General features: G+C 44.9%; 1 long non-coding RNA gene across 1 annotated transcript; it reads right to left on the bottom strand.

Annotated features, from left to right (window-relative positions):
* Positions 1-807: 807 nt before the first annotated feature.
* On the bottom strand, positions 808-14116 carry LOC119402230 (uncharacterized). Its single transcript, XR_005185687.2, has 3 exons — positions 14032-14116; positions 13322-13486; positions 808-890 (listed from the first exon to the last, which is right to left on the bottom strand). It is a non-coding gene; the product is annotated as an uncharacterized LOC119402230 (long non-coding RNA).
* Between the last annotated feature and the right edge of the window lie 13823 nt (positions 14117-27939).

Genomic DNA, 27939 nt, shown 5'->3' on the forward strand with positions numbered 1-27939 from the left:
TTGTCTTTCTTTTATTCAGATGGCAGATCTGCGGTTCTCCTTCGTTGCGATGAACGAGCGGCGTACTTTCAGCACAGACTTCTACAGATTGTACTACATCTACCCGTCACCCAGGATGCTGAAAAGCAGTTTGACAGCCCTGAAAATATTTTCAGTCACTGTGAGTGCTGCGTAATACCAAAGTTTTCGGCGTAGCCATTAACACCACGCCAGGACATTCCATTCGGCTTATCATCGAATGCTGCTCAAATATTGCTACTGAATTTATCTGTGGTACAGTGCTAGTGGCGTTCTATCGCGAAGAACATGTACTTTTGCGATCGATGTATACAGGCAGTCTTGCATACGGAGAGAAAAGTCCCTTTCTGCAAACGCTGTCAACGATGAATATTGAATACTTGGGCATGCTTGACTGTGGCGCGAAATACGTTTCGTGAAAAGGAGGAAGAAAAGAGAACAGAGGGAAGCACCAAAAACCAAGTGTTTAGCGACACTTGGTTCCGTGACGGATGTACTTGGTGGACCCCGGCATAAAACACTTTCGTGTTAAAAAACAACAATTTCATTTTTTCTCTAAATGCGAAAGTAAATCACTTTCCACATCTTTTCGTGCATCACATTTCATCCTGCGAAATATTTATCAGCCTAAAAAAGCGAACTGAAAGCAAAGCGACCAGCCACCTCCCACTTTAACAGACGCTGTTTTCGTTCCTTTCTATCATCGTAAATCGACAAAGAGAATCAAGCTTCTCTTTTTTTATGTGTGAAAGAAAAGAAGAAGAATAACTTTTATTGAGGGAAAGGGAAGGGGTTTAGGAGCTAGATGGGTGGGGCGCTATGACCAAGGCTCCACTGGATTGTGCCGCCAGCCGGACGTGGTCCAATGCCGTCTGGAAAAAGTGTTTAAGTTGTCAGCTAAGAGTGAATAATTAAGTCAGAAAATGTTGTCAGAGTGAAGAACGTGAAATTAAAGTTATTTACTTTGAACACTGTTTTCTGAAAACGACATTTTTCGTAAAGTCGATGCAATTATCTTTAAGTTGACAAAATATATAGCACTCTTATTTTTTCAGTGCATACTAAACTTTTATGCAGTAGCACACTGAACTAAAGTTGAGGCCGTACAACGAATTGTTTTTATTTGATGGTAAGAAAACATACAAAACTTTCTCTAAAATCATGTGCTCAAGGATGAAATCGTTAATAATTTTGTTTTGGTGCAATCGCGTTATTTTAGTTTATTGAATAGCACATTAGGCATTAATAAAATGGTACAAACATCTCGCTGCTATTTTATTATTTCATGAGAAAGGTGCACCAGAATATGCCTAAACGTACATGGAAAGTATAGAACTTACCCTGCCCCATTAAGGGTTTCTCATAGACCACCCCCTGTGCACAGCGCCTGACAGGTTTTGCGTGCTCCTTCTGGCAGCCCCGCGGTTCGTCGCGTGTGATACGCAGGCACAATTGAGTCAACCCATTGGGAGCTGAAAAAACTTCATTGCTATTGTATCTGGTAGCCACATTTTTGGGGTTATGGCTCACATGATGTACATAAGGGACTACCTCTGGCTTAACTCGCTTCTGGGAGTGTCATTGAATAGTTAATAGTCAGCGCTTCACTTTATTCTCTTCTCTTCTCCCTTTTTCCTTTTCATGAGCTGTACTTTGAGCCACAGTCAAGCGTGCCGAAGCAATCCAAGCAGCATCTCGCCCAAAAAGAAGTCCTTTTGGGATGAATATTGACTCTGGCACACGTTAATAAATTTCAGACGTGGTGCTTCTGGGGAGCCTCCTTCTCTCTGATTGCTGTCGTGCTTCAAGTCGCCATCTATATCGAACAACTGTTGCCTGACAATGTCACCTCTGTTGATCAGACGCCTTCATCAGGTGGAAACTCAGGTCAGCATGCAAGATCCCATATATACATAGATATTGCTGGATATAGGCAGCACAATAAAACAAAAAAACGAACAGACGCGATAATCAAGTACAGTTACAATCTACTGCGTTATATTGCTAGCAGCAATGTCACGAATGAACAAAATGAACCAAAATAAATGCCTTAATGTGCAAATGGAACAAATCGCACATGCACAAAAGTGAGCAATTACAGTCACAGGTAGCCAACTCGTCGCGAAGCCACGGCAACCGCAGCGGGTCATTTTTTAATGGAAGTTTAGTAAATGTGAGCTCAAGGAAACATTCGCAAAAGTCTAAGAACATACAAAAAAAAAACTCGCTGCTGGCGGGAACCGAACCCATAACCTTCGCATTACACGTGCTATGCTCTACAAACCGAGCTATACAGACTCTGGTGTAGATATTATAGCGTTGAGAGATGCAAGACCATATAGTAGAACACAGGTCGTATGCCTCCTAAATGCGTCATGGTTGCTAAATCGACATGCGTACCGTCAGGGATAAGGCCTGTTACCACATATTGCAGCAGCGGCGAAATTGGCAAGACTTCCTGGGCAGGTGGGTCAATTATGTACGCGTAGCTATTGCTGTGTGATAAAGGCATATCTGTGGACGCATGCTTACACAGTGCGAAGCAAACTAAAGTGCATACGGAAGAACGGTTAAATATGTAGGATAGCATCAACGCCTCCTATAACGCAATGCCTGCAATGTGAGCCACGAATGCGCTGTCCTTCCCTCGCCTGTTCTCCTCTCCTATTTGGTACTGTGGGCAGAGCCACTCGCCGTGTTCCCTTGTAAACACGCACAGCTGTCGCGTGACTAAGCGGTACGGCGGCGAGCGCTCTCCCACGGCGCCGGGTCGCAGGACGAGGCAGAAAGCGTAACCTCCGCGATTGTGCCCGGCAGGAGGCTCTGAGCGAGATTCCAGGCATACAGTTAGAGTTAGTTTAATGCCATATATACAAGGTAGTTATGCAGACACAAGCTAAACGGGCGTCTTTCTTTCAGCCACGATGCATTTCCACAAACCACAATAAGTGGCAAAAACAACGTCGTTTTATCTTTTGCAGCTTAGTAGCGATTGGCGCTGCTTGCATATCTTATCATCTCAATCAGCGCTTGCATCTCTCTATTCTCATTCTTCTATTCCAGCATCACCAACCGATCTGAGCAAGAGGTTCAGCGTGCGTGCCTTGCTGACGATGCATCTGCTGCTGGTCTTCATGATCTCGCAATGCTTCATGGGAGGGTACATAAGTCTGCTCAATAAGCCCATCATGGAAGAGGTTCCGGACACAAAGGCGAAACTGCTGGCGTTTCTTCGAAAGGGCCGTTTGGAGCCCTGCGTTGTGCTGCACATGTTCGAGCATCTGTTCATATTGGTCAGTATTCTTGCAAGCCTACAGATAATGGTATTTCGAAATCTTCACTGACTTATTTACGGCCCAAGACATTAAATTAACCTATCTGTCAAAACCACAATCCACATATCGTCATGAATGACACAGTAGTGATAGAAAGGATTGTTCTGCTTCGTATATAATAAATAATACACCCACAAAATTCAGACGCTTTGCATGCAGATAAAAACGAAGCAGGTATGCAGTAGCAGTAGCATTATCATCAGCAGAGTGCAACGTTGGACGAGTTGGTGCATAGCCTAACGAAATATTTGCGGCGCAATTGAGACCAGGAAGAAGCAAAGAGAGAAGACAGGAATACATTTCAATAAAGCATGCAGGAATCCTTTTTTATTGCCATCAAGTCACTCCAGCTGCGTTGTGCAATAACTGTTACTTTGGTACATACTATGAGAACGAGGAGAAATAGGGTACATTGTGGCAGGACGATTTAGCCTTCAAGTATTACCGCCATTGCTGGGCTCCAGTACTACCACTCATACGCGGTACAGTATGAAGTTCAGCATATCGTAGCAGGAATTTAGGCCGGTTGAGCTTACCACCAACATTCCAACAATGCGATAATGCACATACAGACAAACGTGCACAGAAACACACATTGCCAAAAAGGTCCCACGAACATAATAATTTGCCGAAAAGGCTTTTTTATCGCCCTGTTCAGTACTGCGCAGCCAGATCGTAGTACAGGCGTTCAGCTGAATTGAGCTGCGGTTGATGAAATAAAAAAAGACTGATAAATATACTCTCGCTGCATTCTAAGAAAACAAAAAGGCCTTATGACCCTTTTTTATAAGTTTAGACTTGCCACGCATATGACTCTCTTTAAAGAGACACGTGATCTCTCTTTGGAGATCATTATACTCTCGCTGGAGAGTCATGGGAACCAAACGAGAGTTAAGGTGTGTCTTTAAAGTAGGTCATATACGCAGCAAGTCAGGGCTTACCGAAAGGAGTTACGCATACTTCTTTTTTTTTTTTGGTTAGAGTGTACGCCATAGCCGCAAGCTATGGCCTCACGAATTCAAGGTAATCAGCCTCACAAGTTTACCGCAAGCAGTCTTGCGCGGTAAAACACTTAGGATGAGCACCAGTGCTTATAATATGCCCTCAAAACCATCTTCGGATTCTTTGCAGCGTTCGGCTCACCCATCAGCGATGGCGTTGAGAAACACAGTGCAGAAGTGGTCGCAGTTTGTAGCTAACGACACGTAAACATGCGCTGAGAGGACCAGACAACGGCAAGCGGTCTTTGGAGCATCTATGGTACTCGAGAAGTACATCCACTACTTACAGGGCCAAGTTCAGATATCGCGGGAGTATGCCGGTGACGTGATGTTCTCGGTATCCTTACTGTTTCCCAAAGCTTCGCCTTACAAGGAACCCCTGGACTATGCGTAAGAGGTCTTCGCTTGTTCCGTTTTTTGCTCAATACTAGCGAAGCTTTATTACAGAGATTGTATGAACTGGCGAGTAGTGTACGAATTCAACATGTATGAGACCGCACTAACCAGTGTTCAGTTCAGTAATTAATGGAATTTATCAAGCAAAACTCTTTATGCCTGTGTCCGCTCAGCAGGTAATTCGTCGACTGCTAAGGGACACGAGACTTCTTCGATTGGCGGTCACGCTGACCGAATTACCAATGGGGGCGAAATGCAAGAGCACACATGTACATAGATTCAGCGACGCTTCAAGTAACTCACGGTGTTCAAAATAAATCAGGTGTACCACACTGTCGAGTGCCTCACAATAACACCAATGAAAACCAGCAGATTATGAAGTCAAGGAAGCCAAAAAATGAAGCGAAGTCAGTATCTGTTGGTTTTCATTTGGATTGCGTGAAACAAAGAAGCCAGCGCTCAAGATTTTCATCCTTCATTCATTCATAAGCACATCGTGGTTTTGGCACGTAAGACCCCGTAATTACATTACGTTTGTCCTCTTATATTGAGCTCGCGGTTTGGTGCCTCTGCTTACTCACTCTCTCACCACGTAAAATACCGTTTATTACTGCGCAAGCTGATGTGTTGTGTAACCCTTGTCGTAAACTCAAATAGCTGCTCCACGGCACAATAAAGCGTTCTTCGTTGTGCATGTTTCTCGCTGCCACCATGTGCGACCGGACATTGCCTGTCCAAAGAGCGTTTACGCTCCAAAGTTCCGTCATGATCTCATTCGGTACATTACGTAGACGCGAGTCGCTGTCTCGTGCCGCCGTAACGGTTAACGCAAAAAAATGGGGGACGCTAATCTTCGCCTTTAAGAGTTGAACGCGATAGCGATATCCGGCCCCATCCTCATCGTGCTCTATTTCGCTTGTCATTATGTTCAGTCGCCCGGTTTCACACACACACACACACACACACACACACACACACACACACACACACACACACACACACACACACACACACACACACACACACACACACACACACACACACACACACACGCACACACACACACACACACACACACGCACACACACACACACACACACACACACACACACACACACACTCGACATACATACAGTAAAGGTTTCCGCCCTCTTCAACAGCACTGTGTCCCCACTACGTGTGTGTAAGAGAATGCGCGCACTAATGTGTATGCCCTTTGTAATGGGTGGCATGCTTTAAACCAGCAGCAGTTACGCGCGTGATACTTTTTCGAAGTTGCGATGCACCCACTATGTGTTCGTAAAGGAATACGCGCAGTAATGTGTGTGCCTTTTGTAGTGGGTGGCCGGCTTTAAACCACCAACTCGTTATGCAGTTCACATGGTGTGACGCCCGATGGCAATATACGCTTGCACTCCGTTTTACTGCGATATTACATCTCGTACCGTGACACCTGTACACAGAACACGTATGTTTGTGAAGCATTAATGTTTATTTCGGCGCAGTTCCAAGCAATGGAGTGGCTCTGTGGTAGAAGACCTGCTTGCCACGCAGACGGCCTGAGTTCGATTCTCACTAGAACTTAAGATTTTGTATTATTTATTTTATTTGCCTCTTTCTCGATTTTTCGCTCACGGATGATTTTTCGCTCACAACCAGCGACGCTGACACCGGAATTTCTGCGGAACGAGCTCCTTAACGCTATCGCGTTAATAAGTGTCTTAAGCTGTACTGATTGGTTTATAGCCTATTACAATTCGTATTTGCCGGCGGGAAAATGAAGGCATTATTTAAAGGAGAAACGTTCTAAACAACGGAGTGTATCACACCACGATGATTTCCAGAAATATCAGCCACATACTTTTTCAAAACCAATATTTCTAGGCAAATATTTCTAGGGACACAGTTTTAAACAGAACTTTTCTCCGTATGTGCGGAAAATTTGCCGGGTGTTGGCTGCTGGTGTCCTGTTTCGGCTGTACAAAAACCTGTGTTTGTTATTCAGGGATCGGGTAGTGCTCAGATTTAATTATTCTATGGTGCAAGCCAATTCCGAGCCTGTTTCTTTGAGTGCTACATTTTCCATATAACCTAATGCGATATTCTCTGCTTCCCTTTTATTAATCAATATTCTTGGTGTACCTCCTTTGCGCTGCAGTGTAATAAGGATGGTCGAGACTGGACTGATCGAAAAAATGAAAGGTCGATACTTGAAACGCACCTTGCCACAACCCAGCACCCTGGACTTTGAAGGCGACTGGCAACAGCTGCACCTCAACCTGTCCACGCTGCTATTTATATTGGTGGCAGGCCTGGGTGTCTCCAGCGTGGCGTTCCTTTGTGAAATGTCTCGCGGCACTGCCAAAAAACGGCGAAGACTTGCCGGATCGATGTAATGACATAGGTACTCTCGTCCGGGGCGTAGCCAAGGGGGGAGGGGGGGTTCAAACCTCGCCCCCCCCGAAATTTTTCAGTTTTGCTTGTGTATATATATATATACACGCACACATACAAACGCACGCACGAACATACATAAAGTATGGTTGAACCCCCGCCCTCCCCCCGAAAAAAATTTCTCGCTACGCCTCTGACTCTCGCGTCAGCTTGGCTTAAATTGTCACTTTGAATGCATATATTCAAGTTTATTAGACGACCCACGCACCTTCAATATTTACGCGGTAGTGCCCGTAAACAGCCCGCACAGTGTAAATTAGTGAACACCAGCCACGTTGTGCATAGGAGTGCTCGAACCACCAACCGACAAAGTAATCAGCTGTTATAGATTTTCGCTTCTATCGAACGTCAATCCGTGAACAAGTTTGAACAGTGAAAATTCTATCAATAATATAGGCAACAGGTATATACCATTGAGCGCTAAATTACAGGGCGTTGATCTGCGTCAATGTCAGCAAAAACTGTCCCAACGCACGGAAGTTTAAGATACTAACAATCTGCAACTGGGCTTTCTTACTACAGGTTGTAGAACACGAACGAGTTTCTTTTCGTTTTCTCAAGTTACTGTAGTAGTATTTTGAGCAGAGAAGCTTGCTGCACAACTTCTATATTAGGAAAACGAAAAAATTGTTGTTTTGTATTCCACGAAGACCATGAAAAGGAACTCATACATTCCGCATTCTGCTCAGGTATACCTGCATTATGCGACAGATGAGAATAATAATGTAGTAATAAGAGTTCTTTAAAGGAGCAGTACTCACAGCACACCTGTTTCGCGGGAGTTCTGTCTCAAGCATCGTAAACGGTAATGACACCACCAGTCTCCATTTTATCCTGCGTGTAATTGGTGATGCTAAGTTGTTTTGTAAGGCCAAATGTGATCGGTATTTTAGCACTTCATCTCTTTCGATAGCGCGGTAGTAGAATTTGCTCTCGCACAAATGGCCCGAGAGAGCGGCGTGTGCCTTGACTGGGTTATGCGGCCACCCAGGCTTTAATATACAAGGTGTCCAAAATATTCTGCGAAAAGGCCAATGCCACTTGTTTCTTCTGAATAATATAACTGGGGTGACGTCACGCAGAGGAAACTGTCAAAGATCGCCTTTATCGCGTCACTGCATAATGACAGGAATCAAGAGCTTTAGAGCTGAGAGAGCAAACGCTTGTGCTCGAATGCGGGAGAGCAACTCTGGGCCGGCCAGGTGACTGAAAACGCTGCCAGGGCTCAAGGGCTACTGGCCGCCGAATAAGCGGGGACCGCGTCCTAAAACCGCGGGACCTAATAAAGTTATATATATATATATATATATATATATATATATATATATATATATATATATATATATATATATATATATATATATATATATATATATATATATATATATATATATATATATGTCTCTCTAGGGCGCCACAGAGCTTTGCAAGGCCAGTGCTTGGGCTACTCCGGACACAAGGAAAGAGCTTCTAGAACCAGTAGGCGCTTGACGCCAGCTGCTTTAGTTGACGCTACCCAGTTTATATCTACGAGCGCTTAGATCGGCAAATGGTCAGTAAGCTGCGGCAACCTACGGTTCGCCATTTGTTCTCTAGTTGAAAGATAACAACAGCCAACAACATTATCTTTTTTATTAGGAACTTCCTTGTAGTTATATTGATGATGATCCAGCTTGGTGTTAGAAGAAAGCCCTCGCTTGGATGTGAGAGTCCTTTTATTTTGGACAGTTGTTCTCCACCTATTTTTTGAGGGTGACCAACAAATTCGAAAGAAAGCATGTCCGACGCAGCACGTATGGCGTCGCAGACGTTTCAGGTCCGTAGTCTACATCTTCTTTCCCTCGTTTCGCCGAGAAATGAGCGATCGCCATTATCACGCGGCGGTACTCGGCCTTTCTTCGTTGCTGCGCCTACTACTACGTTTCCAGGAATAAGTGGAGAGGAAAAGGCACATTCCCGGAAGTGATATTGCGGCCCGGCGTTTTCTGCAGCAAATACCCTCTCGAGACGCCATGGGCACGCACTGGCGCTCGCTTCTTTCTGCCCCATCGATTTTTGTTCATTTGGAAACGTGGTTGGTTTTCTCACAAATGTAACAGAGTGTCCTGAGTCATTGTGGCTCAGCCGAATGATATAAATAAGCATGGTTGGGCGGTTGTCAATGTGTGAACTGTGATTCCACGCATGTTGTTCTGCAGCAATGAGCTTGTTGTCACGCGTGTTTTGTTCTGTGAGAAGACTTGTTGCACGTCGCAGTATCATGAAGATGTCGTGAAACCTTACTAAACAGCAGCGAATATTTATTTTCACTTTCGAACAATTTCCAATAAGGCGATTTATTATAATACTTAAATATAAGTCGGGTTTTATTGAATAACGCCTGCACGATATTTCTGAATAATATTCTGAATAGGTTTCGTAGTTCAATTTTTCCTTATTTGTGCCATTTTGCACTTAGATGCATGCATTCGTTACCGCGCAGCACTCGTACATTACAATTTGTCGCAGCAAAGCACTGTGCAGACAACTTCTGTTTTATGTCTTAACTAACTGCAAACACAACTATTTCACGCTTTGGTGTCCGACGAAGAGCAGGTATCCATACCTTGCCACTCGTGCTTTGAATAGCAGTGTCGTTTCACGTTCTAGCAGCAACCCCAATAAATAAACTTTTAGATGTGAAGCATCTTATGGCGGAGTTCAATCCGGTGGTGGTGGTGGTGGTGGTGTGCGGCGTGAACACCCTTACTGCGCATGCGCAAGCCCTCACCACACACCTCCTCTCCCTCTCCACTCCCCTCCTCCTCTCCACTTCCCATTACCCCTCCCCTTTCTCTCTCACCCTCTCCACTTCTCTTATCCCCTACCCCTCTACCCTTTTCCCCTCCCCTCTCCCCTCCCCTCTCCACTCCCCCTCTGAAACGCGGGCTCTACACGCCGAAACGCTGCTTCGCATCCCCTCATGGTCCCCTTTAGCGGGAGATGGTGTGATTTTTCTAGTGCATTTTCTGTGTGGAGCAAGCTTTTTTATGTAGATATTCTTGTCATTTCGTAGACTAGGCCTGTAATCTCACTGATGTCTAAATCGTTTTGGACATGTCGTGTTGTATATTCTGGCAAATAAAGATCACATTCAGTTCAACTGAACAGGCTGGATGGTTCTCTTCTGCGGTACTTTGACCGCCACAACATCCTTCATATATTTGAGAGTAAGCACAAAACACAGTTTGTCATGCAAGTTCATCAAGTGAGCCCATTTGAGCCCAACTCATTGGCTGCCTTCTCTCAAACTTTTGACTTCACATTGTGAAACCACCCAAATCCGGATTTGCCTAACTACTGGCCTGTTGCTTTACAAGTTTAGCTTAGCAGGTAAGTTGCCGCGCTGGTAAATGCGAGGACGTGGGTGTGAATTCCCTCCACGACGGCCGCACATGTTTTCTTTTGTCGCCTAGGAAATTTAGGCGACAAAACAGATTCGGCCGCCGTGAGGGGCATTTGAGTGGGGTGCGAAAACCGGAAACACGTGTACTCAGATTAAGGTGGACATTAATGAACACCAGGTGGTCTAAACTGATGCGGAGTACCCACTAGAATGCGCCTCATAATTGTATGGTGGTTCCAGCACGTAATTCTCCAAAAACAATGAATATATTAAATTTCTCTGGATTCAACACTATTTCAACTGGTGGAGCGAACCTAATAAATTCGCCCTGGATGAAAAATGATCCTAAAATCTAGTTTCTCTCTGCAGAGGCAATTGGCTCAGTTGTGCTCAAGAGAGGCAAGTAATGGCTCGGAGTAGCATAAGATTTGTTGCAGCTTGGCTGGGAAAATTTCCACCTTTCATGGTAAAGAGTCCACTTGATGGCACGGCAAGTGCCAGAAACTAATAGGTATGGTCTAATCATTCTGTGTGTTACCGCTTTTTAAGTAACCACACGCCTAACTCACAACACAGATACATTACAAACACTTCATGGTCACAACGATACTGTAAAAAATATCAGTACATTGGCTATAAACACATGAACAACAAGTAAAATTGTACAACTAAATGATGAGCTCCTTAGATTGCTTACCCTTTTTCCTCAGAACAATTATAACACAGCAGTATATGCGCACACAAACAATAGTCTTGAACTGCTAAGTCAATTTTTACAGCTTTCTTTTTGCAGCAGACCTCCAGGTCTCTGCCCGGCTTAATTCTCTGTTTTTTTTTTAATTTCAAATACCAGAGAATCCTAATATGTACAGACATTTGCCGAAAATGTGTGACAGTGAGCACTGCAAAATGGGCCATTAGTCACCTCCATCTTAATATGAAGCCGTTTTTCTGACACCCTTCTCAAATGTGCTGCAGCGCCTATTTGAACAGATAATGCTGTTTTCAATTTTCTGACAAAACTGAAAGCTACTTCTGTGGGCACTGTTAAATTACCTAGAGTCTTGTCCTGCACTTCCACTGCTTTGAACATCATGTAGATTTGGTTTGGTTAAGACAAATCTTGGATTTTGTCTTTCAGGAGATCCCTGCACCGTGAGCATGGTGCTTTTTTCAGAAATGCTTGTACTAGGTATCCTGATACGTAACAAACTATGCTCGATTCAAGTACATCTGCTGCTTTTTCAGTGCCTTCGGTGTCTGAAAGGCTCGATCTGAAGGTGTCGGCCACAGTAAGACTTTTTTGATCGAGTGTTATTTGTTTCGCTCAGTTAGAAGAACAGCCTTATCTGCTTCGCCGCTGCTACCATGTGAAAGCTTGAAGAGCTGCCCGAGAACGATACGTCTGAGACCAGCAGTGCACTGAAATGTGTTTGGAGTTTCGCTGCAGCCGTGCTTTTGCCAAATGATCCCAAACAAGTTCTCCGAGGGATCCTGATTCAGACGACGAGCGAGCAAAAATTTGAGGTTATAGGATTCCTGCAGATCTGCCGAGAACATACAAATCGCTTTAATCGTCAACTGCCAGACATGAATGGTTCTTGGTTCCTTAGGTGCTTTGAATTTCCAAGATTTAATCCATGCAATGCAAGAATTCAAGAATTCAATGTGCCCTGTTGAAGTACTAATTGCATACTTCATTTTTCTCTCGGTCATCTTTACACAAGAACTGTTCAATGAATGAAACAACTGATCCATTTTCTCAAGAAACTCTGCTGTGCTTGTGGCTTCTGGTCGTAGAACATTAAATGCCATGAATGTTTCTATCGCTAGAGAGACACTTGCTGAAAGCCTGAGAGGCCCAGTTTACTTTCATGTTACCAAATAAATGCGCTTTCATAGGTGTGCCTGTCAGTGAGTTCGGGTAGGTATTTTAGTTTCAGGTGATGTGTTGATTTATACAAAGTCTTAATGTACCCACAGGAAGCAACCTTATCATCAATGGAAGGGTCATGCTTCCTCAGATTATTCCTCGTACATTTCAACAGGTGGTGGACGTCAGAAATGAAGTAAATCTTCTCTTTATCAGTAATAAAGAAATGCCTGTCAGGGCTCACACACAGTGTCCTTGCAATAACGTAATTGCTGCTACCCTGGTCACAAAGCAATGCTTTGACGAAGAGGCCACATGCCTTCAGCTCAACGATTAGCTTTTTCAATAACATTAAAAGGGGCCGCGAGCGAACTGTCGCCTCTCCTGTCAAAACGGCTACTGGCTGTATCAATTTCTTCGCTATCCCAGAGACCAACACAAGTGCTGCAGTGTTCACTATGCCATTTGTTCTTTCTCTGGAATTATCAACATATTCATGTATGATGTATTCCTTAGGGTTCTACTGCAGATTTCTTTTTAACGAGATTTCGTCAGAAATCAGGCAGCAAGCTTCGTCTTGAATTTCCCAATTTTTTGCCTTTTCTTTGAATAACTCAAGAATCTCAGGCCGAATTCCTGTCTTTATATTTACGGCCAACAGTCACGTCCTTAAGGACTTTACTGTGGGGAGGCTTAGTACATTTGATAGATATTTATATGCCTTAGGGCTCGTAAAGTAAAGACTGAGGGCAAACTGTCTAAATTGCAACGGCCACTATATCCCATGTTTTTTTTTCAGTGGCTGCAGATGCATTTGCACTCTAAGAATTTTCCAAAACGTCTTTGCTTAGGTACCTACCTGCTTCAAAAAGAAGCTGCGCAAGAGATGCAATAAGTCACTTGGGCGTTTTAAGTCAGGCAACAATTTGACGGAGGTGGGAGTTCTCGCCGCGGTAGCGCTGAAGGCTCTTCATAGAACGTGGAGTGAGCACCTTCCGGGTCCTGGTCCTGGCTCTAGGGGTTCCTGGAAGATCAAAAACCACATCACTAATGTTAAGTATGAGCAAGAGGCTTTAAAACTTGCGCTTTGGTAAAATGATTTGCTAAGTTTCGTACACTAGCAACGCATACATTTGTATTTTAGTGCAACATATTATTACCTGAAATTTTGTGTGCATCCTTTGCAAAATTCGCAAGCTATGCCCAAATGGAAATACCAGCTCAGGCTAGTGTAAAAGGCAAATTGTGTGTTTTTGCATGTTATGCCATGAAAATAAACACAGGCAAAATGTATTTTTTTTTCACACAGCCACGTATATGGCTGGCCAAAAGTGGGCACACACACACTGGCAGATTGTAAAACGTTAAAACAAAAGTGCATTTATTTAATGAAAGCATCTATTTAATGTAATGAGCTGTCATGAACCAGTTGTAGTGCCAATGTTTATATACTGAGGATGTATGCGGGAATATTTCCTTTTTGCTTTGATGATCAAAGGCACGCTTACTGGAATTATATGTAATCAGCCACACTGAAAATCTTGTTTTAATAAAAGGAAGAAAACCTACTCTGTGTAGTTCGTGCTGTTAGCAATGGCTCCTGTGCCCCCCTGGGATGCTTGTTCTCGTGTTGGTGGAGACGTATTGAGGGGCACTAGAAAGGAATGCTCTATATCACTATACAAGTTTAAGCAGGAGCAATGGTATTGTGCTTTATATTTGGAAAGCACCAACTTACTGGTCTCACGCCTTGATGCTGACAGCTCTTGAGAGAAGTCGGGGAAATGTTGGCATTCTGAATGTAGATATCAATACATTAATTCTATATCCACTTAGACAAACGCATCAGATGAAATACACACTTTCAATGAAGTAAACAATGAAACCATCTATGGAAGCATCTATGGAAGCAGCGAAACGAAGCTTCGGCACTTGTAACATATGTAATATTATTCGCGAAAGCACAGCCGTTAGAGGGTGGGAGGTACAAAATTCTCACCAGGCAAGATTTGTTACAAGATGTAGATTTATAGTAATAATGACACCAAAGAAAAAGATAAGAGTTTCTGAACAGTCTCGATGGCTCCCTACATACCCCCTACACACCGACGGTCCCCTACAGACCCTTACCTTCTGGCGAGAGGGGTCTCAGATCTCAGTATCGGTGGAGGGGTGAGACCCCCAGAGACCCATTAAATTTAAGGCCCCTTGACTTTAAGCACTGCTGATAATAATCTAAATGTTTAACACAATTTAATCATTCATGAAGAACCCGAAAGCACTTAAACGTTCTCTTTCACCTAATGCGATTACCTTTACGTTCAATAATAACCGCTGTTCGCGGCCCTCTGGAATATAAAATCTCTTTAAAAACTTGTGCTCGCTTATTAGAAGGAACGCGGCACGCATAGCCACTTCAAATTGCCTAAGCGTCCTATTGCAAATCACGCGCAATCCCTTTAAGTACAGTACACCGAAATCACAAACCAGACGTGTCGCGTGTGCAAGTTACACGGCAATGCAAATCTGACAAAGAACAATGTGTTGTTTATGTATTCACCATTATAGCAATATATTAGTTGATGTAAAAACTATGTCAAAGAAACGATGACGGACCACTGAACAAGAGCATAACCGACGTGCCGGTTTACCTGTTTACGGTGCGGAATCAACAGGTCGACACCATGAAAATCTTCAAACGTACCCCTCGATCGAGATTGCTGCGGCATTCCTAAGTTCCCCGGTAAGCTGAGTGAGCTACTACTGCTGTAAAGTTTAAACGGCGTCGGCGAAATGAAGCGAAAGGTCCTTCGGCATTTATGTAGTCGCCGAACAATTCGAACGCCAACAGCCACTTAAATATCAACACAAAGTGGATTTTGGTCCAGTTAGTCATCGCTGAAGTCTTAAAACGTTGACACTTCAATTAAAAAGCACCTATACATATTAAATATATATATAATTACATCTTTAGTTCTCCAAAGCAAAATAACATGTTTGAATAATCCATTGGCTTGCGCAAAACAATTTCTTAAAGTGAAAAATTTGGATGTTTTAGCGCCCCTAGCAGGGAAAATGCATAACTAAGATAACCGACCGCTAAAAGAGTCGTCAGTAGCTCCACTCTGCACGCATATTGATGGAAGTCGCCGCGGTTGATTTTCTTTCGCCCTCTACGGCGATCGCTAAAACTTGAGACTTTCCGGGGCCTGACGGCGCTTTCATGAAAGAAGCCAATCGAAACGCGCTTCAGGAGAGTCCCGTGACTGCAGCCCAAATGCTAACTCTCTTTCTCTGCTTCCACTTTCCAAAAGGGGTCAAATGGACACCCCAAGAGAGTCACGGTGCCGCGGTCCACTTTTGACTTTTTTTTTTCTTAGAGTGTGCTCATCTGCGTTCACGGAAGAAGTGTCTGCATTTATCTCGCCATAAAATTTTCTATTTTTTGTAATCGCACCCCTTATGTAATGCCCCTGTTGGGGCCTTTAAGGAATAAAGAATGAAATGAAAGAATGAAAATGAAATGAATGCAGTGCGATGTCTTCTCTGGAATAGACATTACGTGCGACGTCATTTTATTGCGATAGCAACTATATGGACAGTCTCGGCTAATTTTCACCGTCGCCGCCGTCATGCATATATATATATATATATCTATATATATATATATATATATATCAAAGCCACAAAGAAAGATATTTCAGAAAAACTTTCCGACGCGCGGAATCGAACGGGTGACCTCCCGCTTTCCAGCGCGCGGCGTTAGACGGTTAGGCCACCAACAGCACCGTCTTTCAGCCTGCTAACGGCGAGCTATTTATATACGCCACTTACATCAGCATGCTTTCTTAGTTACCACATAGATGGCGCGCGCGTGGCGCGCTTTAAGGATCGTCGCCCTGTTCCTGCGAACGCCGTTGCTCTTCGACCTACAGGGCGCGGTCGCCTTCGTGCGCTTATCTCGAGGAAAGAAGGGGGCGGCTGGCGGGGGGTGGGGGGGTGTGGAGCGGGGGACTGTATGTCTTGTGCTTTCCCGGCAATGTCCGCGCTGAAGTCACAGAGCGTACGAAGCTCGGTTCGCTCACTGCAGCGGCCGCGTTTGCGAAAAGAGCGCGCTGTTCAAATAGAAATAAGTAACAACTGGGACAGTTAGTTTGCGCTCGTCCTGTGTGTACCTGTTTCTTCGTTTCGTGCGTCCTGCTTTATGCTGGAGCAGTGCGCTTCAATTGTCGAGCTGTCATGCATGATAGTTCGCGCTCGTCCTGTGTACGTTCTTTTCGTGCGTCCTTTGGGCTTGAGCGACGCGCTGGCAATTTCGAGCTGCTGTCCGTTCTTCGCGTTCCATTCCAATTTATTGACATCGCATCCATTGCTTTGCCGTTACGGCGAAACTGTGACTTTTTTATCACAGGAATGACGTTCACGCCATCGTCAAGTATGTTCCTGCAAACACTAATATTCAGGATTACTCCGCGGGTGCTTCTTTTTTCATATTTCGTTTAGGGCCTATTTGTTCATATTCTAAGAATCAGAGAGACGCGAAAAGGAAACAAATGGTTTCTGATTTATTTGTTTTGCATTTATTAACCACACACACTTCTGAGCTTCAGGCGGAAATCACACAAGCAAAGGCCTGCCAGCTAATATTCATTGGATTGTTGTTGTACACGTGACCACATTTTACCTTTCGTCTCTATAGTTTAGTATTCTGTAGTAGCAACTTTAACTTTACAGTAGTGAAACCGTTAACGCTTATTGTTGTTTTTTTTTTCTGTAATAAACCCTAAGGTACAACGGAAAGCAGTAGGTCTTAGCTAACGAAACATACGGATCGACTATCGCCAAGCATGCAGATCGCCGTCACTAGGCAAGCTGGTTGACATCTAGTCATCTTATAACGCTCCAGTAAACGCACTTGAGCGGCTGCTGCCATAGCGTTCTGTATTTGATGGCCAACATGTCGTTAATGGTTATGGTCTTCATGCTTTCAGCTACGGCTCCAGTCACACAACTAGAAGATGTCATTGGTGAGGTCTTCACACTTATTGTTTTGAAAACTCTCATACAGATTGAGCGTCACGCCCTGATGAGATTCAGCAATGATGCCGACGTGCTGTAGATACCTGAAATTCATAAAACAATCTCACATTTGACACTATTCTTTTGTTGTTTTACGTCAATGTTATACTGTAAGCTTTCTTTTATGTTTTATCGAAGTTTATATTTCAGGAATTATTGTACACATACGCGTTTATTCGCATGTGCTTTTTAATTTCAGTTCTGTGGGACATTTATATTTATTTTTCTTGGTATACGGCATGGCATTCATACGCAACCATGTAATCAAGCCATATAATAAAAACGAATTTGATTAAATTCATCAGGCAAGAGTTTCTATTTAAGTGCAGGAAAGCATTTACTCAATACCACGTAAAATATTCCGGCAATAACAAACACTTGACGGAAAAATAGATTTCCAACATGGATCACTGAATTTGGCGTTGCCGTGTTGAACGATATTATAAAGGGTGAACCAAACGTGATTGTCAGTCAAAACTAACGTTCTGTCTTGATTTGTTCTATGTGTTTATCAGCAATGATGTGGAGTCTGAGTGCGTAATGCTTACTTGGTGGTCACTAAGCAAAGCACCGAATTGGGCTATTTGGTCTAAGTACATCTTGAACAAGTTTTAATTGTAATTGGGCTAGAGACGCGGACAACAGAATATCAGAAGACAACTACCGTGCAGACTCGCAAGTGAAATTTATTCAGTGAAAAATGACATATATTCAGTGAATTGCGATTGAAGGGCTCATGGTGATCTTGTGTGACCAATGAGTTCATCTTTTATGTTCACCGTACATGTGCCACCTTTCCCTCAATAAAATTCAGTTGTTAGTCCGCGCTCGTGTCGTCTTCTCATCTTCGCTTTGCCGTGCTTCTAGCGCAGTGAAAACCACTTCAAGTCGCTAAGTTGGAATACCTTGGCGTAGCGTCGAAATAGTTGTGGGCACATCCTAAGGAAGTGAAAACACCTCGAGCGCATAGATTTATTTATTTATTTATTTTGTTACCCTCAATCGCCGAAGCTTTAGAGAGGCGAGCGGGTTACAACATGAGAAATACAAAACAACGAAACAAAACGTGCTATTAAATGCGAAGCATTTCTTAGCGAACCACAGGCACTTCGGCCGTTTCTATCTATCTATCTATCTATCTATCTATCTATCTATCTATCTATCTATCTATCTATCTATCTATCTATCTATCTATCTATCTATCTATCTATCTATCTATCTATCTATCTAGCCGCCTACGTCTGGGCGCTCTCCTGGCCATCTCCATAACTTGTAATATACCAAAATTGGCATAGCAGGGGATCAGTGTACGACGAACACGATTCACTGGTCATGACATGAATAACGCAAAATACCTGTCGAATACGTCATGAAACCCTTTCTCTTAGTAACGTGTGGCACATACCCGTAAATCAGAGTTAGTTATGCGGGTATGTGCCACAGGTGATACAGAGTCGCAACCAACACAGTAACCGCGAACACACACATTGACACGCAAGGAAAGTGATACTAATAATAATTGTTGGGGTTTTATGCCCCAATACCACGATATATTTATAAGGGGCGCCGTGGCGAAGGGCTCCGGAAATTTTGACCATCGGGTATTCTTTAACCTGTACCGATTTCGCACAGGACACGGGCATCTAGCATATTACCGCCATCGAAATGCGACCGCCGCGGCCGGGATCGTACCCGCGACCTTCGGGTCAGCAGCTGAGCACCTTAACCACTACGCCACCGCGGCTGACGCAAGAAAAGTGAGGAAGCTGAAGACAGAACACCCCTCGAAGATGCTCAACTACCATCCTCTCGTCCACGTGGTCCGCAACGTGGACCACGTGGATTACGCAAACACCGGAGTCAATGTTTTCTACAATAAATCTGCTGAGAGAACCATGCCTCTCATCATTACCGGTGACTTCAACATTGATTTATCAAGACCCAACAACGCTTGGTCCTTATACTCTCTGAAAGACAGCTTGGATGTGGAGAGGGCATCAAAACATCTCGCTCCCACGTCCGCGACAGGAGGCATCATAGATCATTTCATCGTAACAGGCATGCAGGATTTCCACCGGCTGCACTCTACCACGCCTTTCATTACACTTAGACTCCTCATAGCCGCGATTACGAACGGATCCGATTAACAAGTCCGGTCCAGCTGCTGGTGCTTACTGATCACAGTGATGATGACCTTGTTCAAGAACTGTCAAGAACCCCTTCTACACATACACACAGGTTCGTGAAACATTGCAGTAAAGCTTTCATTTGGGCTAGTTGGTGAAATCTTGAACACATAATTAGGTTACGCGAAAAAACACGCACGAAGAAGAGTATACAGGACGTCCTGTGTGCTCCTCTTCGTCGGTGTTTTTTCGCGCAACCTAATTATGCGTTCGTGAAACGTGCGCGCGTTCTCCGTCATAACGGACAAGTATAAGCATACACTCTAAGAAAAAAAATTCGGCAGATCCCACGTACCATGGGAGTCAATGTTATGCGAAGCATGCGGCGGGAAGGTGACTGGGGCGTAATTTTTTTTTTTTACTGAACGAAACGTTATAAAAGGACGCTAAATATTTGTATAACTTTTGTACGCATACATATATGTTGAAGAGCTGCATATGTGTTGTATAACCAGTTGTTTACAGTTGGGTAACGCTGCCAACGGCAACGTGGGTATTACCAATACGTGAAGCGGTAAGCTGATATGCGGTGCTTATAATTGTTTTTTATCATGGAGAACGCACGCACGTTTCACGACCCGTGTGCATGTGTGGAAGAAGTTCTTGACAGTTCTTGAACAAGGACGTCATCCCCGTGATCAGGGAGCACCGGCAGCTGGTCATGACCTGTTATCGGATCAGGTCGTGATCGCGGTGAAGAGGGGTTCATGTGTAGTGAAGTATGAGGTATAGTGCAGCTGTTGGAAATCGCGGATGCCTCGTTCATTTCGTCGACAAATTGTCTGTCGATAGAGCAGGCGTCATGTCGGAATCTGAAGTCACCCTTCGCGTTGGTGTGGTATAGGCCGTCGAGGCTGGTAGGCCTGGATAGTGCTACGTAGACCAACATCTGTGGATGGCGCTTGTCGTATTCGTAGACTACCTGGGCGTATGTAGCCTACGTAGCCTCGTCTACAAAGTGGCTGTATGTCAATCTGCTATCATCCTCGGTCAGCATGAGGACATCCCCCAGCCTCGTCAGAAATGAAGGGGACGCTGCGTCGTTCTGGCGGACTAACTGCACTTTACGGTGCGATGATGTGAATATCATAAGTAACTTTCGTTAATGTATTCCTCCGGGGTAGAGCAATGCTTCAATATAGCTTGCTGAATCATAGGAATACAAATGTTTATCAGACTACTATGAAAGCGGAGCCAACACTGGAACCGCATACGTTAATCCTATATGACGCCTGTATCGTAGGAGTATCATGTAGTGTTTATTGCTTTCTTGTAAAATTACATAGCAATCACCACAGCCACAGTTGATGTTGTACCGCCATTACGCCGGCATAGGCTGTTTTTCTAAACCAGTTTATAGACCTGGCGTGGCTCTGTGGTAGAATACCTGATTGCCACGCAGAATGCTCGGGTTCGATTCCTGCTGGGATCCCAATTTTCATTCTTTCCATTCGTTGCGTAAATGCTGACGATGTATGTTTTTCTTAACGCTCTCGCATTTATTGTTTGTTCTCACTGTTCCTGGGTAGATATAAACAGTCAGTCACCTGTAGCGCATACCCGTGCAGCGCGGCCGGTGGTAAACGGGTATGAGCCACACGTGTCCGGAGGAAAGGGTTTGACGACGTACGCGACAAGATTTTCACATTGTTCATGTCATTACCTGACAGCCATATTCGTCAAATCTTCTTACCCTCCCATGCCAATTTTGGTCTACACCAACTTGACGAGGCGATCATGAGAGCACCCAGACGTAGGCGGCTAGATAGATAGATAGATAGATAGATAGATACGTAGATAGAAACGCTCAAAGTGCCAGAGGTTCGCTAAGAAATGCTTCGCATTTAAAAAAAAGAGTATGCGTGACTCTTTTCGGAGTGTTCTGACTTGCCACGTATAGGACTCTCTTTAAATAGTCACGGTGACTCTCTTGGTGGGTCAGGGTCGGCTCGCTCTAGGAGAGTCCCCTGACCCTCTAGGAAGAGTGGAAAGACTCTCATCCGAAGGATTACGTTACCACTTATAGGGAGTCAGACGACTCTTGCCGGAAACCCTCCTACGGGGGTCAAGTGACCCACACCGAAGCGTCAAGCGACTCCACAAGTATTTTAAGCTACTCATTTGATCCTTGCTCTACTTTTGCGCCACTACTGTTGAAAATAGTGGAGTATTCATTTTAAGCAAGTCCAATAATACTTGCCGTTCTGCCCAGCGACTGTAAAGAAAGAATAGTTCAGTTTTAGCATTATTTTATTAAAACTCGTCAAAACAACACATATTTTCCAGCAAAGTTATATAGAAAGCGCGAAAAGATGGTCTGTGATTTCCAGTTAAAAAGTTTGGGTATTCCTCATTTACATGCTTCTATGAGTATAGCCAACTAAAATGTGTGACTGTGATGTGCACAGTGTCATGTGGTGCTAAATGAACAGCAGAAATCGCCATCATGTTTCCATATTTATTTCTTGTGATTAAGAATAAATCAAAAAGTGGTGACGGCTTGAGGCATCAGACTTGTGGCTTGCTAGGTTGTCGCTCCTGTCCAGCGTGAGCACCATGAAAAACGATATCTGAGAAGCAGAACGTGATATTATGATGAGAAAATGAAATTGCAGTAAAGGTTTGCAAAACCTACACAATAAGTGGTTCACACAGACATAATAAAGGCTAACAACAAAACAACAAAGCACATCCTCCGGCAGCCAGGGGCATGCCGTGAGCGGTTATTGACCGCATGTTTTACAAACGTAATCCATCCTTAAATGCTCAGATAAACAGATGCGAGTACTAGGGCCCGAACGACACCCAGCGCGTGCGTACGCCGTCTACGTCCAGATCAGACATGTCATATGCTAGAAGTAGCGCACATAACTCCCCCAATCACGTACACTCACTCGATTCTGTTATAGCGCCCAACGTCATCGCAGTGTATGCAAACCACGAAAACAGCAAACAGAAACGAGGAAAAGAGTGCACGCCGGCGGCCGCAACAACGCGCGCCGTTGAAAGTCTAGAGCTTTTTCACTTTACCCGCGAGGCGTGTCCAACTTGAATGACTACCGCGTACGTTCTGGAAGCCACCGTACTATATCTGCACCTCAAACGACCGTCTTTAAGCCAACAAAAACCATTACATATAGTGCGTCTGAGTGTTCTGTACACAGGCTTTTTTTTTTCACGTTCCCACGCGTGGTAGCACGCTGCACACTCAAGGTCGATGGAAATGTTATTATGAAGTAGACTAAAGTGCATCTCAAAACGACATCTTGCACCTTCAGTAGTGCAGACACGACGTGCGATCAGCAAGAAATGACCCTCGATTATTGTTTCCATCGCTCACTTTATGGGAGCTTGTAAAGCAACGCGCATAACGGTGGCAACTCGTTAACTGACAGCTTTAATTGGGCATCCGCAACAGCCCCGCGGATACAGGCTACAGTTGGAAATGGCTGGCAGGTTCCGCAGAGCTGCTGCAGACGCCCAGCTAAAGCTGTATAATTAGTACCTACGAAAGCAGTACACTCACCGTTAACTGGCGCCCGTTGTCGGTGTCCGCAGCTCCATGAATATTCCGCCCTCTAAGCGTCACTTCGTGCATGGCTCGAGCCGGCGTCAACACCACCGAAGACGCGCAGCCTACGCAACCACGCAACGCATTCCAATAGACCAGGAGACTGAGACGACTGAGAGAGGAGAGCGGCGCGCCACCCCGGCGCCAACCCCGTCTACGTTGCCGAGCAAGGCGCCACAACGGCGCCAAAGGGCGAGCGTGCGATATGTATGGCGTATACGGCGGCTCTTGCGTATACCGAAGCCATTCGAAACGCGCTTCAGGAGGGTCCAGTGACTCCTTCCCAAATGCGAACTCTTTTTCTCTGCCTGTACCTTCCAAAAGGGGTCAGATGGACACCCGAAGAGAGTCACGGTTCCATGACCCTCTTTTGACTCTCTTTTTTCTTTGAGTGTACCAACTGTATATGTGACTAACGTACGTGCAGTGCTTCTGCGCGTGCCACTCGGCTTTGTAGATATCTAGGGAAACCTTTCCTGACTGAAACTTAGGTGCGAGTAACGCCTGTCCTGTGCATCTGTGCTCCTTCTTTGTCCTGTTCAGAAGATATAACCAGTCTTGTAAACGACTGGTTATATAATAAATACGCGACTCTTCAACATATGAGTGTGCGTATACCACTTCCATATTTCTCTTGCGTCATTCCGTAACGTTTCGCTCAATGTGAAAAATTACGCCACAGTCACCATCCCGCGCATGCTTCGTATAACATCGATTCCCACGGTACGTGGGAACTGCCGAATTTTTTTTTATACATGAACAAGACTAAAGCAACGGGAAAAAGTCTTGTGGTGCTCGATCAACCCTCCCAGCATATGTCCGTGGCATAATGGGTTACAGTGCTGCGCGGTGATGCGATTGCTTGTGCCTTTGAGCCCTGCTGTAATGTGTGTGGTTCTTTTTTTGTTTGTTTTTGAAGCTTGTGGTTTTGGAAACTTTCTTTGTATTACTATACTGTTGTTTTTTGTCACTATTATCCACATAAACGTACGTTTGTATTTTGTACAATATTTTCGTTACATGTCCTGTTTCCTTTCTCTTAATTCTTCGCATTTTGTTGTTTTCGGTAGCAGACGTAGAGTTCTGGAGAAATTAGGAACTGAGGAGTACACCGCGTTTACCCTCTTCATCTCGCTGGTATATCAGTGCACGAAGGGCTATCCACGAAGTCGCTTTTAGATAAATAATAATCTAACGATATTACGTATTCACTGTAGCAGTACACTCATATGTTAATCACCAAGAACGACGTCTTCGAGTACATCTGAATTTGATACCCCTATAACCGGAACTACATTTTTTTTATCTCCTATGGAATACCACTGTGTGCTAGTAAACTCGAAATATCGGTACTACTAATTCCGAATCGGTTCTGCAGAAAGCCGCGAGGTAGGGTAAATGTTGTTAAAGAAAATATGGCTTCCATCCGTTTGTCGAACGAAGGAAGGAAGGAAAACGGGAGAGAGGAAAGACAGGGATGTTAACCAGTTTGGAATAACCGGTATGCTACCCTGTACAGGGGGGAACAAAGCTAAAAGAAAATCTATACGGAAGGAAGGAAGGAAGGAAGGAAGGAGGGAAGGAAGGAAGGAAGGAAGGAAGGAAGGAACAAGTGGGAAGACATGGAGGAAGACATATAAGCATCGGATCGGATCCTAACTCCTTTAGGATCCGATCGCCGGTAATTCGACAAAACGCTGCAGTAAAGGAATACGGCCGCACGAGGAAGCGAAACAGTATTCGTTCTGTCTGTCGCCTCAACGCGAATAAGCGGTGAAAGCGCAGCGCGTACAAACGTTGTGGCCGTTTACTGATGTATGTCGAGATAGCGCGAGCGACCGCGCACTTTGGTCAGCCTGTGCTGATAATAGAAAAGAGGTGTTGAAAAAAAAACTGGAGAGAAGAGGAAGGAACGGGAAAAAGAAAGTAAATGAGAACACGACACCGCCTAAAGTCTTCCTCTAAGACCAGTTGTCCGCAATAAACGCAGTAACGCTTTCGAAGCCTTCTGCGCTGAGTATGGGCTCGGCCAGTGTCCCAGAACCCTTTGTTCCGACAAGGGGCGACTATAAAGTATATATAAAGTTTTGCAAAGTTCTGGTCTTGGCACACTGAAACCGGGTCACTCGCACAGACGATGGGCGATGGTTTCTTCTCAGCTGCAGTTATTGCATGTAGAGCTGTCGGCCATTCCAATCCGAAAGGAGTGGGCATTCGTGAAGGCAAGCTGGAGATCGGGTATCAAGCTGTGTAGACAAACGTTGGTGAATTCCGCCGAATTCCAATGCGCAAGTGTGAGTACAGGCAATTGAACACACCGAGAAACCCATACGGATTTCTCAGAAAGTAAAGCTGCTTAGTTGACGAAAAAAATCGCCCTTGTCCGGCGTTCGAAACCTCGACCAACGCCTGTGCGGCGCAGTCACTGTGGCAATTGAGGTAAGCAGTTGTTTAGCGTACGGCAGCGCGAGGGCGTATTGGTTAATTATTGTCACTGGTTTGCTTCCCATAACCGCGATGTGATAATGAGGGACGCCGTATTGGACCTCAGTCTAAGTGCGCGGGCCTCATGCGTTTCGCCGCCATTGAAATGCGGCCGCCGTGACCGCGACTTGATGCCGGTACCTTTGGGTGAGCAGTCCAGCACCATAACGGCTAGACCACCGTGGAAAGTGGGGCGAATTTATCAACAACTCAAACCAGATGTGCAATGATTCTTGCAAATCAGTTCGGCGTAACCAGGCAAGGTGAGGGAGAGTTATGAAAGTAAATATTGGCTTCCACCCGTTTGTCTCCGAAAGGTACAAGCATTGCTCGTAACTTTGTACTTAAAAACGGTTGGATGCCAAGGAAAGCTTTTAGAATACAAGTATAAGCTTTCGTTATTGCTCTGAGCTATACAATAGGGCGGATACCAGTTTTCCACAAGAGGGTGGACGCTGCAATATGCCCGTACTGGGTTTACCGGTTAGGTTATCATTCATTGGCCTGAACTTACATTCGTAGGGAATGAAAGGACACCGAAAGGCACCATAGGAGAGGTTAGGGGGAGATGCAGGTCGAAAAACGCGGGATTTTTCAAACATTATCGATTTTTTGGTTTCACCTGTTTTGTTAAGATTAGTATGTCTACTGTTCTGAAATTAAAGAGAGAAGTCGACACTCAGCTGGAAATGCGTTAAAATTGCGTCTAAAGAGCACAAGGTGGCTGTTAAAAGACCGAAAGTGTGCCGTCTTCTAGTTCCTCGCAGCCGATAACGCGCGGCCGCTCGCCATTACTGTCGATCGCATGAGGAGATCAGCCAAGCCTGAGTCCAAATAAACACGGTATCCCGCGCTGCTGAAGCACAAGAAATAATTCAAAAAAGCATGGTTTTGCCGCGATTTTTGAGCGCTGCGACTGGCTTTTAAATCATGTGGTATGGATCGGGGACAGCCATTGGCCACTTCGCGTCTTACGTGTTGCGAATCCCACTTGCTGGGTTCGTGTCTCATCGAGCTGCGCAGCGGAACAACGTTTGTCTCGCGTATTTATTTTCATCATGGACGAAGAAAACGGTAGCAAACGCAGTCACCGGCCAGTGAAGTATCCCTCCGTGAAGAAATTTCGAGGACGCCGGCGCAAATCGAAGCCAAACACTCGCCGAACGGCGATTGTGTCCGCTGCCGCGAGGCCTAGCGACGGCGACGGTGATGATGCTTCCGACGAGTTTGCCGCAGCGTTCGAGTATGTCAGTGCCTCTCAGAAAAGACGATCGGATTCTTCGACGACGAAGAAAGATCGCAGTAGAAAGAGTTTCCCTTGATCGCTGACATAACAGCATTGAACATCCTCGTGGTCGGTGCAGTGTGTCGAACGTGTCACCGTTCGGCAATACGCGTCCGGGAACCAGCTTACAAACGCTAAGGCGTCGTTTCTGGAACTACAATGCGAGAACAGCGAGTGCCCCGAAAGTATTCGCAATGCCCATAGACTGTCGTGCCGCCAGGCGGAATTCCGGAGCGTCCTCTCGAGGAGGGTTAGTAGACGACAAAATGGCAGCACTGTGCTAGCCTCGGCTGTGCTAGCCTCATTGTTGAAGAAAGGAACACTACGACTTTGCATGTTCCCTGCGTCACTGAACAAACCGGGCCCTCCGTGACACGAGAAATGTGATTCGTTCTTGCGAGACGCGAAGTTTTCGTGAAAACACGTGGCAACTCGCGCTTTCAATGTTAGCCCACAGCGTACACATACTATCAGCTTCGCGAGGCTTTCTGTAGCCACGTAGGTTAGTTAAATGTTATCGTCTGACATATTCAGTTGAAGTTAACCCTGTTTTACTTGCCTAGAGCATTGGTCAAGATCAAGAAGGGAGCCGACGGATGGATACACGTTATAGATTTCAAAACAGGAGAAAGTGCCTCAGATCAGGCTGGCCGACGTTTCGATAGGGGACCTATCTTTGTCAAAGGCGCCTTGTCATCCCTGGCGTGTTAGTTTTATAGGGTTTCTTGCAGTGCATGAATCCCATAACACTGTACGCGGGAGGTCGCGCGGGCTCACGATGTGCTCTTGTACAACTCAGCAATCTCAAGTTGGCGATACATTAAAATAGGGCCTCTATCCTTTGTCAGCAAAGCGCTGTTACGAATCGTGCG

This window comes from Rhipicephalus sanguineus, chromosome 8 (assembly GCF_013339695.2).
Source record: "Rhipicephalus sanguineus isolate Rsan-2018 chromosome 8, BIME_Rsan_1.4, whole genome shotgun sequence".
NCBI classification, from domain to species: domain Eukaryota; kingdom Metazoa; phylum Arthropoda; class Arachnida; order Ixodida; family Ixodidae; genus Rhipicephalus; species Rhipicephalus sanguineus.